Source organism: Elgaria multicarinata, chromosome 15 (assembly GCF_023053635.1).
Source record: "Elgaria multicarinata webbii isolate HBS135686 ecotype San Diego chromosome 15, rElgMul1.1.pri, whole genome shotgun sequence".
NCBI lineage: Eukaryota > Metazoa > Chordata > Lepidosauria > Squamata > Anguidae > Elgaria > Elgaria multicarinata.
Genome location: NC_086185.1, coordinates 14763140 through 14776840, shown reverse-complemented (window position 1 = coordinate 14776840; position 13701 = coordinate 14763140).

The window sequence follows — 13701 nt, the reverse complement described above, 5'->3', positions numbered from 1 at the left end:
TTTTCGGGGAAACAGGGTAGGAGCTAAGGTGGATTGGCGAGTATGCAGACACCCATGACAGCAGACCATGGTACCCTCTGGATATGTGGGATTGCAACCCCCATCATTCCCAGCCAGTATGGAAGACGCTGCCTGGCAAACTTGGAGTGTCTGACTCTGTTTTTCAGGAGTCTCCCTTGCCAAACTCGCTTTAGGTGGCCAGGAGAGAGAAACCTGTCCTGTTGTCCTTTGAAACCACAACTCACTCTGTAGAAAACAGCTGATGAATTTCCCCCAGAACACACTGCATAGAGATAAATGTGAACCTCTGTAAATGCTGGCACATCAAGCTACAGAACCACTAGCCTGTCAAAAACGTGGACACCTTACCAGTGGCAGGCCCCATTTCAAGAACTGAGGCTTGCGGGGTGTGCTAGGGTGACCATATGGAAAGGAGGACAGGGCCCTTGCCTCTTTAACAGTTTCATAGAAAAGGGAATTTCAGCAGGTGACATTTGTATGCAGGCAGCGCCTGGTGAAATCCCCTCTTCATCACGACAGTTAAAGCTGCAGTAGCCTTGCCCTCTTTTACTAAAAGGAAGTACTTCTTCACACAGCGCATAGTTAAATTATGGAACTCACTACCACAAGATGTAGTGATGGCCACCAATCTGGATGGCTTTAAAAGGGGGTTGAATAAATTCCCGGAGGCAAAGGCTATCAATGGCTACTAGCCCTGATAGTTGTGTGCTATCTCCAGTATTCGAGGCAGTAAGCCTGTGTGCCACAGTTGCTGGGGAACATGGGTGGGAGGGTGCTGTTGCACCATGTCCTGCTTGTTCATCCCTGGCCGATGGCTGGTTGGCCACTGTGTGAACAGAGTGCTGGACTAGATGGACTCTTGGTCTGATCCAGCATCAGGGCTCTTCTTACGTTCTTATGTTCTTACTAAAGAGTCCTGATACAAAAGAGGGCAGAGCTCCTGCAGCTTTAACTGTTGTGACAAAGAGGGAATGTCACCAGGTGCTGCATGCATGCAAATGACACCTGCCGAAATTCCCTTTTCTGTGCAACTGTTAAAGATACAGGAGCCCCATCCTCCTTTCCATACGGTCACCCTAGCTGTGCAGACTGCTTACAGGATGTCGATAAAAGTTGCGCCTGAGATGGGTCTACTTGTGATGTATCTGTCGGCTTGGCACAACCCTGTTCCTGGTAGGGCCTGCTTTCCTGGCCTCTAACAAGGCTCAGGACCGTGTGCGAGGCTGTTAGTTCTCTGCCTCAAGGTCTCACAAGGGCGTTCTTCGGCTCTTTCCTTGAGGCTGACATTGGACCACCTGCTTCTGAGCTGAGACGCTGGACTTGACAGAGAGAGACAAGTCCAGCTGCAGTTGACACAGCTTGACGTCCTCGTGCAAGAATGGCTGTTGGCATCCCCCACGGTTGCTGCAGCAAAACCTGGCCTTGGAATCGTTTCCCTCCTATTGGGAATATGCAGGCTGTAGTTGCTCTTTGCTGAGCAAAACCGAGTTCTGCAGAGTGTAACGTTTGCAACTCTTTGGCTCTTGTTGTGTCTCGAGCTGCTGAATGTTTTGTTTTCTTGGAATCCCGACTGTTGCGGACAGGGCAGGATTGATCCTTGGCCAAACATCTGCAGTTCCTAGAAACTCAGCCATTTGTTCAGCAGTCTACTGAAACCCAAGAGCGGCCAATGACCGAAACTTACGGGGCCTGTGAAGATCACTTGAAAAGGGAAAGAACAGCTTGGGCGTTTTATGTCTGTGCCTTGAGATAGGCCAAGAATGGAGCTAAGTGGTTGGGTGGGTGAAGGATGGAAGGAAAACCAGGCAGGCTCTGCTGAAATGCAGGGGTTATTTGGTAGGAATTTGCTGTTGTCCTCAGCAATCCTGCCTGAAAGGTGTTGCCAGGCATGGAGAAGAGACAGAAAAATACCTGTCAACAGGGAGGAGAGTATGAGGATGGTATGTGAGTCCTAAGTCCAGTGCTGGCTCCAGGTTTTGGAGTGCTCCTGGACAAGGCATCCTCAACTGCCCCCCTCTCTCAGTGAGCCTGCCTTCTCCCTACCATGGTCATCAGCTGCTATTGCTCCTCATCTTCTTTCTCAACATCTAGAGAGGCAGAGAGGCAGGGAGTGAGTAGGCTGTGGTATCTCCTGGTCCTCCTTCTCACTACCATCATCTCAACCAGAGTGAAAGGCAGGGGAACACGCAGGTTGCCATGGTGAGGAGGAGGAGGAGAAACTCTAGGAAGTCTTGTCCATGGGCCCTTGCAGGGTTGTGGGCCCACAGTAGATGCCCAACCATGCCTCTCCTTGACACCAGCCCAGCCCAAGTTCCATGGTGGACAACCATCCGCCAGGGATGCTTTAAGGTGGATTTCTGCATTGAGCAGGGGGTCGGACTCGATGGCCTTATAGGCCCCTTCCAACTCTACTATTCTATGATTCTGTGTGCCTAGGTGTGCAAGCTGGCTGACAAACAGTTCTGTGCAGCTCAGAGCCTTGCTTCTTTAAAATACATACTAGCTGAAGCTGAAAGTGGGTTGCCTCCCCTCTTTTATATCTCAGCAAATGTCTGAGCATTCCCTCCGTTGCTTCTGGAGAAATGGCATCTTAATTTGCACAGATGCTGGGAAGTATTTTCTCTATGATGGGTTTCACGGGAAAGATGCCCCCAAAGATATGTCAGGGATGCTTTAGGGTGGATTCCTGCATTGAGCAGGGGGTTGGACTCGATGGCCTTGTAGGCCCCTTCCAACTCTGCTATTCTATGATCCTATGATTCTATGATCCACCGATATAGAAAAGCATGATTGCAAAACAATATAAAGATAACAAGCCACCTATAGATGCTATAAAATGATACCAAGCAGTATTGTGAAGGTACCACTAGGTGGCACTCCAACTGCACTGTACAGTTGCTAAGTTTGGCTCGGTTTGGGGCGCAGGGTGCTGCTGAGAGACCCTTGAGGCTAGCAGGGTGCTGGTGTCACACACGATCCTGCTGGCATGAAACACGGGGCGTTAACATCGCCTGCTTCCACGTCTACAACTGTGGGCAGAAGGTTTGGCCATCTGGCGGTGCGTAGGGATACATGAAGCAGCCCTCTGGTCCATCTGCCCCATGGCTTTCTATTCCGGTTGGCGGTGGGGCTTGCAGGGCTGGCCCAGCAACGAAGCAGAGCGAGACATCTGCCCTGGGTAGCAGATTTGGGGTGTCACGAAAAGGCAGCAAACGACCAGGGGTGGGGAAGGGTGCTTGTAGGTTTTTCTGCCAAGATAATTTGACAGGCCTTGGGGTACTAGGCACCCTGACTTGGAGGAAGGGGTTGGGTGCCATTTGCTGCTCTGATTCAGGGAGCAAAGTGTTTGGGGTGCTTGGTAGCTTCAGATGGGTTTTCCCCCCAGGACAGGTACTTGAGATGCTTTTGACTGGGGAAGCCAAAGATGCCAAGGGTGGGCGTAATGGGGCACCTGCTGAGGGCCCACAAACCAACAGGAGCCCACTGATAAGAGCCACCTGGACTTGCTCCTCCTCGTTGCAACTTGCCTCTCGCTCTGGCCCAGGCAGCGGTGGGGGTGAGAAGGAGGTGCAAGAGATGCCACGGCCTCCATGCTCCCTGGCTCTCTGCCTGTTGAGCACGCAAGCGATGCACGCAAGGTGATGGGAAAGAGGATGCGGAGCAAGAGCAGTTAGTGAGAAGGACACCCGTGGAGGGCGTCACCCAAGGGCCCACCAAAGCCCGGAGCTAGGAGGGACCAGGAATCGAACCAGGCACAGCCTGCCCAGAAGGTGCTCTCTTGATGAGCTATGGGCCCTCTCCAATTCCTATTTTCATCTGGGAGGCCACTTTACTGGGATGTGGCAGCTAGGGTGACCCTATGAAAAGGAGGACAGGGCTCCTATACCTTTAACAGTTGCATAGAAAAGGGAATTTCAGCAGGTGTCATTTGTATATATGGGGAACCTGGTGAAATTTTCTCTTCATCACAACAGTTAAAAGTGCAGGAGCTATACTAGTGGCCAGATTTAAAAGAGAGCAGGGCACCTGCAGCTTTAATTGCTGTGATGAAGACCAAATTCCCCCAGATTCCCCATATATACAAATGACACCTGGTGAAATTCCCTTTTCTATGCAACTGTTAAAGATACAGGAGCCCTGTCCTCCTTTTCATAGGGTCACCCTAGTGGCAGCTGTCTGGGGGAATAACTGGAAACTAGGGTGACCCTATGAAAAGGAGGACAGGGCTCCTGTATCTTTAACAGTTTTATTGAAAAGGGAATTTCACCAGGTGTCATTTGTATATATGCAGAACCTGGTGAAATTTTCTCTTCATCGCAACAGTTAAAGTGGCAGGAGCTATACTAGAGTGACCAGATTTACAAGAGGGCAGGGCACCTGCAGCTTTAATTGCTGTGATGAAGACGAAATTCCCCCAGATTCCCCATATCTACAAATGACACCTGGTGAAATATACAGGAGCCCTGTCCTCCTTTTCATAGGGTCACCCTAGTGGCAGCTGTCTGGGGGAATAACTGGAAACTAGGGTGACCCTATGAAAAGGAGGACAGGGCTCATGTATCTTTGACAGTTGTATTGAAAAGGGAATTTCAGCAGGTGTCATTTGTATATATGGAGAACCTGGTGAATTTTCCTCTTCATCACAATAGTTAAAGCTGCAGGTGCCCTGCCCTTTTTTAAATTTGGTCACTCTAGTATAGCTCCTGCACCTTTAACTGTGGTGATGAAGAGGGAATTTCACCAGGTTCTCCATATATACAAATGACACCTGCTGAAATTCCCTTGTCTATGCAACTGTTAAAGATACAGGAGCCCTGTCCTCCTTTCCATAGGGTGACCCTATGAAACCCTTTCATCTCCTTATCGCCCTCTAGTGGAGGGCCTGCTACAAAGGGGAGGGACCAGTGGAGGCTGGTGGGTCCGATTTTGGTGTAGGTCTGAATCCACTTTGGATTTCAGTCAGAGCTAGCCAGAACTCTGAAGGAGCTAGTCAAGGTGTGGCACACCTTTATGGGATTAGTGTTCAGCCACTTGCTTAGCTCCTTTATAGTAGCTCCATGATAGAGCATATATACACTTTGCATGCAGAATGTTCAAGTTTTAATCTCTGACACCTCCAGTAAAAGTAAAAGGTAGCAGGTGCCAATAAAAGCTGCCCCCACTCTGTCGTGAGACCACGGAGAGCCACTTCCAGCCAGAGTAAGCAATACTGGGCTAAGCAGACAAATATTGATTTAGTGTATTTGGCTGAGAAAATAGATTCTTTAGTAGGCATTATGCACAGCATGGGGTAGGCGGAAAGTAGATCTCCAGATGTTTTGGGACTTCAATTCCCACCATTCCTAAATGTTGGCCATGTTGGAAAGGGTTTCTGGGGGTTGAAGTCCCCCCAAAATCTGGAGATCTCCTTTCTGTCCCATTCCTGGTGTACAGCACATGTAGAGCATAGATGAGTCTGTTTAACTGGGGATGAAACTAGGTTTATTTGAGACCGGGGCTCCTTAAAGTTCAACCTTGACCCCTAGTACTAAGTCTGGAACTGACACTGGCCACCTTGTCTTTTAACAGGATTCCTGTGTCTGTAACAGAAACATTCAGGGTTTAATTTATGCCAGGGCTCTGTTTGCAAAGCCCAGGGCTGAATGGTGGAACACATTTATTTATTATTTGTTTATGACTTTTGTCATCCCAAGCAGCTAGGAGCAGCGTGCATGATTCTTTCCACCATCTCATTCCTTGACCCTCACAACAACCCTGTGAGGTTGGTTCCCCCTTAAGCCTCATGGCTGAGCAGTGATTTGAATGTTGTTCTCCCCAGCAGGGCTGGTGCCAGTACCCGGTATCCTTGGGGAATCTCCCCTTGCTGGAGACTTGGGGAAGTGTTGAACAGAAGCAGGAAGCTGACAAGTGTCAGTCCAACACTAAAAAGCGAAAGGATAAATTTGCTAATTATTATAAGTGGGAGATATTGTCCGTCTGTCTGCCTGCCCCTGCCTCGTTGGTGCATCCAGGGCCGGGCAAAGCTGGTAATAGGCCCGTATTTTCTAATCAGTTCTAAATACATATGAACTAGAACGATTTATTAAAAAGGTAATGGCAAGCACTTTTATTCAAGTTGTATTTTATTCAAGATGGCCCTCCTCTGTGTGACAACCTTTTAACCTTGAGAAAACCTTTCAACCTTGAGGGGAGACATGATAGCACTCTTCAAATACTTAAAAGGTTGTCACACAGAGGAGGGCCAGGATCTCTTCTCGATCCTCCCAGAGTGCAGGACACGGAATAACGGGCTCAAGTTAAAGGAAGCCTGATTCCAGCTGGACATCAGGAAAAACTTCCTGACTGTTAGAGCAGTACGACAATGGAATCTGTTACCTAGGGAGGTTGTGGGCTCTCCCACACTAGAGGCCTTCAAGAAGCAGCTGGACAACCATCTTTCAGGGATGCTTTAGGGTAGATTCCTGCATTGAGCAGGGGGTTGGACTTGATGGCCTTGTAGGCCCCTTCCAACTCTGCTATTCTATGATTCTATATAAGACATCACTTCTCCACATTCAGAAATGCTTTACATGCTTGTTTAGGGACAAATTCATCAATCACAGAAAAATCAAGTTACTTTGTAACAAATCTTTACCAAGGGGTCCCCCTTTGCCTCTACCAGGGGGACTTGGAGTAGGCCCCCTCAAAATCATAGGCCCATGCCAACTGCCCCACCCCCTGCCCAGCCCTGGGTGCATCTACTTTCCATGATCTTTCCTCCATTTTTGGAGCTGTCACTTTCAAGTGTAAGCAAATTTGCCTATCTGCAGCCTCGCCTCGTCAATTTCCTTGTATGTTCCCTGTTGCACTTTGCTCCCTTTGACAACTGAAACTTACAAGGACATTGACAAGGCAGATCGACATTAAAAAAAACTAAAAAAAAATATGAACACACTTGTGCAATTTTCAAGGGCTGAAAAATTTAAAAAAATACAATTCTATTTGCATATTTTTTGAGGCACTGATTTTTTTTTAAAAAAATGCAGGGAATGAAAAGGGGTAAGGAAGGAGAGACAAGATGGGTTTTGCCACAAAGGACACTGGGATACCAACTGGAGGTCCAGGGAGGAAGAAGGGGAGGAGCAACCCATGTTGAGTCCAATCATCTGACAGGTGCATCATGGGTTTTCTGTGAACAATCCATACTATGTAGCTTATTCTCAGGGTGGTTTAGCATGATGTGAGAGAGTGTCATGGGCACTCTCACAAAATGGCTACCATGGTGGACGTGGCTGGTGACAAAACACTCATTTCCCAGAAAGCAAGCTGGTGAGGCTGAAAGAAAAGAGCCTAAGAAAGATGGGATTTGAGTTCCAACACACAAAACCACTCTTCTAAACCTAAATAAAGATGAAACTGGAGGACAGCACTTTGCAGCATGCCAGGATCCTAGTTTTAATATATATATATATTAAAAAGCCTAAGAAATAAAATAAAAATCAAGAGAGGTAGTAAGAATGGAGACCATGGGTGTCTGTGGGCTTCACATTGGAGACCCCAGCTCTAAGCACTATGGCACACGGACTCTCAAGGTGAAGTAAGGACAGAAGAAGAGTTGTACTGGATCAGACTAAAGGCTCATTTTGTCCAGAACCCTGTTCCCACTAGACATCTTATTGTGAGACACATACTGGAATAATGGGGTGCCCGTTGAAAGGAGGAGAGACAGTTGCTTTTTCTTTCTTTAGAAAACATCTGTGCCAGCCAATGGATGCTGTATGATATAGCATGAATTTTGCTCAATTTTCAAAGGGCGCCTTTATTGATTGATTCTTATGATCAACCTCAAGATGCAGTGAGGCAACCCTCTTCAACGTGTCCGTTGTTTTATCAGGCCCCGTTATTTCATTGTAGGTGTTTTACCTGTTTTAAATTGGCTTTCCTTGTTGTATGTTAACGTTTTATATATATATATATTCTGTTTTTGTTTTGCAATTTTTGTGAAGCGCCCAGAATGCTTTGGCTATGAGGCAGGATAGAAATGTAATGTACTCTAATATTATTTAATATATGCAAATCATCAATGAACTGCTTTCTCCCTCTCCTCCTCCTCCTCTGTGGAGAAATAGTGATGGCAAAGATCCGTAGGTCCAGCTGCATGTGTGAAAAAGCTCTTCGTTTCAACTACAAGAGCCATCATGGTCCCTGGGGGGGGGGGGACTGATGGAGGTGGCTGGGCAGTTCGTATCGCTATGGCAACCCAACTTCCTGACTGGTGGGATGGTTGCCATGGTGACAAGGAGGCCGAGTTTTTTTCTTCCCAACTGCAGTTGCAATTAAAAATAGCACACAGGCTGGCCATTTCTCTAATTTCCCCGTTTGTAGGATGGCCAACGAGCTGTTTGAAGATCTTAATTCTCTTAATGGCTGTTTGGATGCTCACCATCTACGGTCATCTTTCTAATCCCTGTGCGAAACTCCCTCAACCCAGGGAGATGAGAAGATCTAATACTTGGGTGTTCCTTTTATGTCAGAGAAAGGGACGACTGAATCCGCAAATACTTAATTCTGTGCGAGTATCTAAAGATGAGGGGCGAGCCAGGCTGAATTGCTCAAGGCTTTTTGCCTTTTTATTTAATTTATATAATTACTGCTGTGATGAAAGAGGTTTGTTTTGGCAGGAACTTGCCTCAAATCTCACCCAAATTATGTCTACTTCAATTTCTGTAGTACATTTCAGAGGCCCTTTCTGAAGTCTTTCAAAGCACCATGGTACTCCAGCTTTGCTGGATATAATATACCTAGGGCAAAGCCTTGCTCCTTCTATGGACACTTACTCTTTTTAGTTTCTTTTAACTTGCTGACTGCTGTGCAATGTTAATATGCTCAGCGTCACAAAACAACCCTCTGAGGTAGGCCACTGTTTTTCACAAACAGAGGGCCAGTGACATCTCACAGTGAGGACCACTGTCCAATAGGATAGCCATATACAAAAGAGGATAGGACTCTTGTACCTTTAATTAATTGTGTAGAAGTGGTAGCTTTCAGGACAAGACACTGGCTGCAAATTGCTTTACAGCACAATTAATTAAAGGTGCAGGAGTCCTGTCCTATTTTGCATCTCGACAGTTTACTATTGAAAAACTCCCCACAGCTCATATGTTGTAGTCATTTACTTTGCAATAGTCTGCCTTCCACTGATTTAAAAGCCAATATCTACCTTGAGTGCCAATTTTTGGTAGAAAGGCAGGATATAAAATAAATAAATAACTTTAAAAATGGCCTTTAATGCGCAATCTTATGCATGTTTAGACAGAAAAGGTCTGATAACTCCCAGCATGCCCCAGACAGCTTGGCTGCTTATTTTATTTATTTATTTATTTATTTATTTATCTATTTATTTATTGCACTTATATACCACTCCCATAGCCAGGGCTCTCTGGGCGGTTTACAGAAATTCTAAAATTAAGATTAAAACAAGTATACAAAATTTAAAATTCTAAAACACAAAACATACACACATAAATCATTAAAAACCGTTTAAAAAACCCAAAAACTAAAATATGTGGGTAATTAAGATGTGCCGCCATATGCCTGGGAAAAGAGGAAAGTCTTAACCTGGCGCCGGAAAGATAGCAGCGTTGGTGCCAGGCGATCCTCGTCAGGGAGATCATTCCATAGTCTGGGGGCCACCACCAAAAAGGCCCTGTTTATTTATTACATTTTTATACCGCCCAATAGCTGAAGCTCTCTGGGCGGTTCACAAAAATTAAAACCATTAAGAACATAATGAAACATCCAACAATCTAAAAACCCAAATACAAAATACAATATAAAAAGCACAACCAGGATAAAACCACACAGCAGAAATTGATATAGGATTAAAATACAGAATTAAAACAGCAAAGTATTTATTTATTTATTTATTTATTATTTATTTATTTGCTTGGGACATGTTGGGAATTGTAGGCCTTTTTTCTGTCTAAATATGCATAGGATTGTGGCCTTATACTTTTAGCTTTTTAAATGCTTGGGGGATGGACCATAATTGCCCTATGGCAAGCTGTGCAGTACTACATAGCACCTTAATAGTGATGTGTAATGGGAAGGGTCATAGCTCAGTGGTAGAGCGTCTCCTTTGCATGCAGAAGGCTGCAGTTTCAATCTCCAGGTAGGGCTGGAAAAGCTCTTGCCGAGAGCTGCTGCCAGTCAGTGTTGACAATACTGGGCTTGGTGGACCACTGGTCTGACTCTGTATAAGGCTTCCTATGCATGTGTTTAAACAGCCGAATCCTTTGCATGTTTACTCTGAAGAAAAGCTGCACTGAATTCCATAGGGCTTTGCTCCCTAGTTAGTACACATAGGATTGCAGCCAAATCCATGTACATTATAGATTATGTCTCCCCATCAAAGATTTAACTTCTAGAGACCCCGAGGAGGAATTGAACCCCCCCAAAATGATAACCCCTGGGGCGTGGTCTGAAGGCATGTCATGCAGCCACTGTGTTGAAGCTAAGCAGATCTAGGCCTGGTCTGTGCCTGGATGGGGGACTGCTTGGAAACTCCATATAGGCTGCCTTCAGTTCTATGATGGAAGAAGATGGGGATGTAAGTTGACTAAATAAGTAGATAACCCCTAGAAGCTGCCTTTAACAATCCATTCCACAAAGAGAAAACAGAGCCAGTGATTTAGCCGGGAGAGAAAGGCACCAGAAAAAAAAGAACCATCCCTGCTAAAGAAGGGCAATTTATTTATGTATGATTTTAGAATGTTTCTTCTCGCACCCTTCAGCCCAAAAGCTCTCAGAGTGGCTAACGGTAATTAAAGCCACAACCAAAAAATAAAGTAAGAATAGCCCTGGCCAGGTCAAAACACAATCTAAAATGCTAAGAGATAGCTGAAGGATATAAGATTTGCCCAGTCATGATGCACAGTCAAGCAGGGGGAGAACTCTATGGCCCTTTAGATGTTGCTGAACATCTCTGATCATCGGCTAGGATGACGGGAAGTGATGGGAGTTGGAGTCCAACAATTTGTGGCACTTGAATATATGAAGTGGCCCTGTTGCAAGCTATTTACATCTTGTGATATTGACTGGGTTCGTACAACAAGCTAACCCACCCTCAGAGGTTGAGAGTGGGTTGTTGTTGAACTATGGGTTGTTTGCTGAACTGTGGGTTGGCATGTTGTCTGAACCCAGGACATTTTCTCTGTAATGTCCGTAAACCCACGGTTCAACTATTATTATTATTATTATTATTATTATTATTATTATTATTATTATTATTATTATTATTATTATATTTATTTGTATACCGCCTTTTGCCCAATGCTGGGCCTCAAGGTGGCCTTACAAAGTTTAAAACATACATGGGGGGGGGGGAGAGGGAAACAAAACCATAATCATAAGACATTAACATAGATGGAGGGCCAGATTATTCTCCAAAGGCCTGCTGGAACAAAAAAGTTTTAACCTGCTTCCGAAAGCCCATCAAGGAGGGAGCCAGCCTAGCTTTCCTGAAAAGAGAGTTCCAGAGCACCGGAGCAGCCACCGAGAAGGCCCTCTCCCATGTTCCCACCAAGCGCGCCTGTGAAGATGGTGGGACTGAAAGAAGGGCTTCTCCAGAAGATCTCAAAGCACGGGCAGGCTCATAAGGGAGAATACGTTCTTTCAAATAACCTGGATCCGAGCCATATAGGGCTTTATAGGTCATAACCAGCACTTTGAATTGTGCCCGGAAACAGACTGGAAGCCAGTGGAGCTGTCTTAACAGGGGAGTTGTGTGCTCCCTGTAACCAGCCCCAGTCAACAATCTGGCTGCAGCTCTTTGAACCAGTTGGAGTTTCCGAGCACTCTTTGAAGGCAGCCCCACGTAGAGCACGTTACAGTAATCCAATCGGGATGTAACTAAGGCATGTGTCACCGTGGCCAGGTCCGACATCTCTAGGAACGGGCGCAGCTGGCGCACTAGCTTTAACTGTGCAAATGCACTCCTGGCCACCGCCGAAACCTGGCCATCCAGGCTCAGGGCTGAATCCAGAAGTACACCCAAGCTGCGGACCTGCGTCTTCAGGGGGAGTGAAACCTCATCCAACACAAGCTGAATCCCTATTCCCTGATCTGCCTTTCCACTGACCAGGAGCACCTCTGTCTTATCGGGATTAAGCTTCAATTTGTTCGCCCTCATCCAATCCATTACTGCCAACAAACACCGGTTTAGCACAGAAACCGTTTCCTTGGAATTGGGTGGAAAGGAGTAGTAGAATTGGGTGTCATCAGCGTACTGGTGGAATCATACCCCACAACTCCGGATAATCTCTCCCAACGGTTTCATGTATATGTTAAATAGCATGGGGGACAAAACAGAGCCCCGAGGGATTCCACAGGCCAACAGCCAAGGAGTCGAACAGGAGTCCCCCAGTACCACCTTCTGGGTCCGTCCATCCAGGAAGGAATGGAGCCACTGTAAAACAGTACCTCCAAGTCCCATCCCAGCAAGGTGGCCCAGAAGGATACCATGGTCGATGGTATCGAACGCTGTTGAGAGGTCCAGCAGAACCAGCAGGGACACACTCCCCCTGTCCAGTTCCCGGCGAAGATCATCCACCAAGGCGACCAAAGCTGTTTCTGTCCCATAACCAGGCCTGAAGCCAGATTGAAATGGATCTAGATAATCCGTCTCATCCAGGAATCCCTGGAGTTGGGAGGCCACCACACGCTCCAATACCTTGCCCAAAAATGGGATGTTGGAGACTGGCCGGTAGTTCTCCAATACAGTGGGGACCAAGGAGGGCTTTTTCAGTGTGGGTCTTACCACTGCCTCCTTCAAGCAGGCTGGGACCCTACTTGGTGAAGGGAGGCATTGACCATGCTTGAACAACATGCTTGAACAAACAACCCATCCTTGAACAACAACCCACACTGAGCCACTGAGTCTGGGTTAGCAGTGCGAACCCAGTCAGTAAATCCAAACTCACTTTCTCATGCAAAAATGTTCTCTTTCTGAGAAGAGTGCCTGTGCCTTGCCCTGTCCAAACCACCACCAGCCAACTTTTTCCAAGGCTCTCCACCAAGTATAAGCAAGCTATACACCTGTGTGTTCTTTTACGTGATTGGAATTACTTGTTCAAATAACAAAGCTGGGATTTCCCTCATCACGCCATTTGGGAAAACCTATGTTCTAATGCTTCCCTTGGAGAGATCTGTGTCCTTTTTCGGGACGTCTCTGGGGTCAGCAGCAGAGAACGTTGTTCTTTGTTCCTTACCTGCCTGAGATGTGAGCCGTGAACAACATACCCTGCTTGGGGCTGAGCATAAACAGAAGGCCACAAGAGAGGGCTGTGTGAAACTGACATAAATTGTCTCCGGGTTGGCAGCATAAATTGCCAGTTTCATTCTGTGTTCCTATCAAGGGAATGTTATCAGATTTTTCCAGTTCAGGAGCCCTGGGAGGATTACGAAAAGAGTTTCCCTGGGCAGCCGCATGACGCTGAGGCTGGGCTGCAGCTGGGCAAGTACAAGAGCTGCGGGGACAGGAGAACCTCAGCGTCACTGCGACAGGCTAGAAATATAGCCAAGGAGCTTAGCATGTAAGGCATCACCATTTACAGCCAGGTCAGAGGTTGTGGCCTGCTGAGGGCAGAGGGCAGGCCCAGCGTCCCTCACTCACAGACCGCGATTCAGAGCCTGCATTCCTGT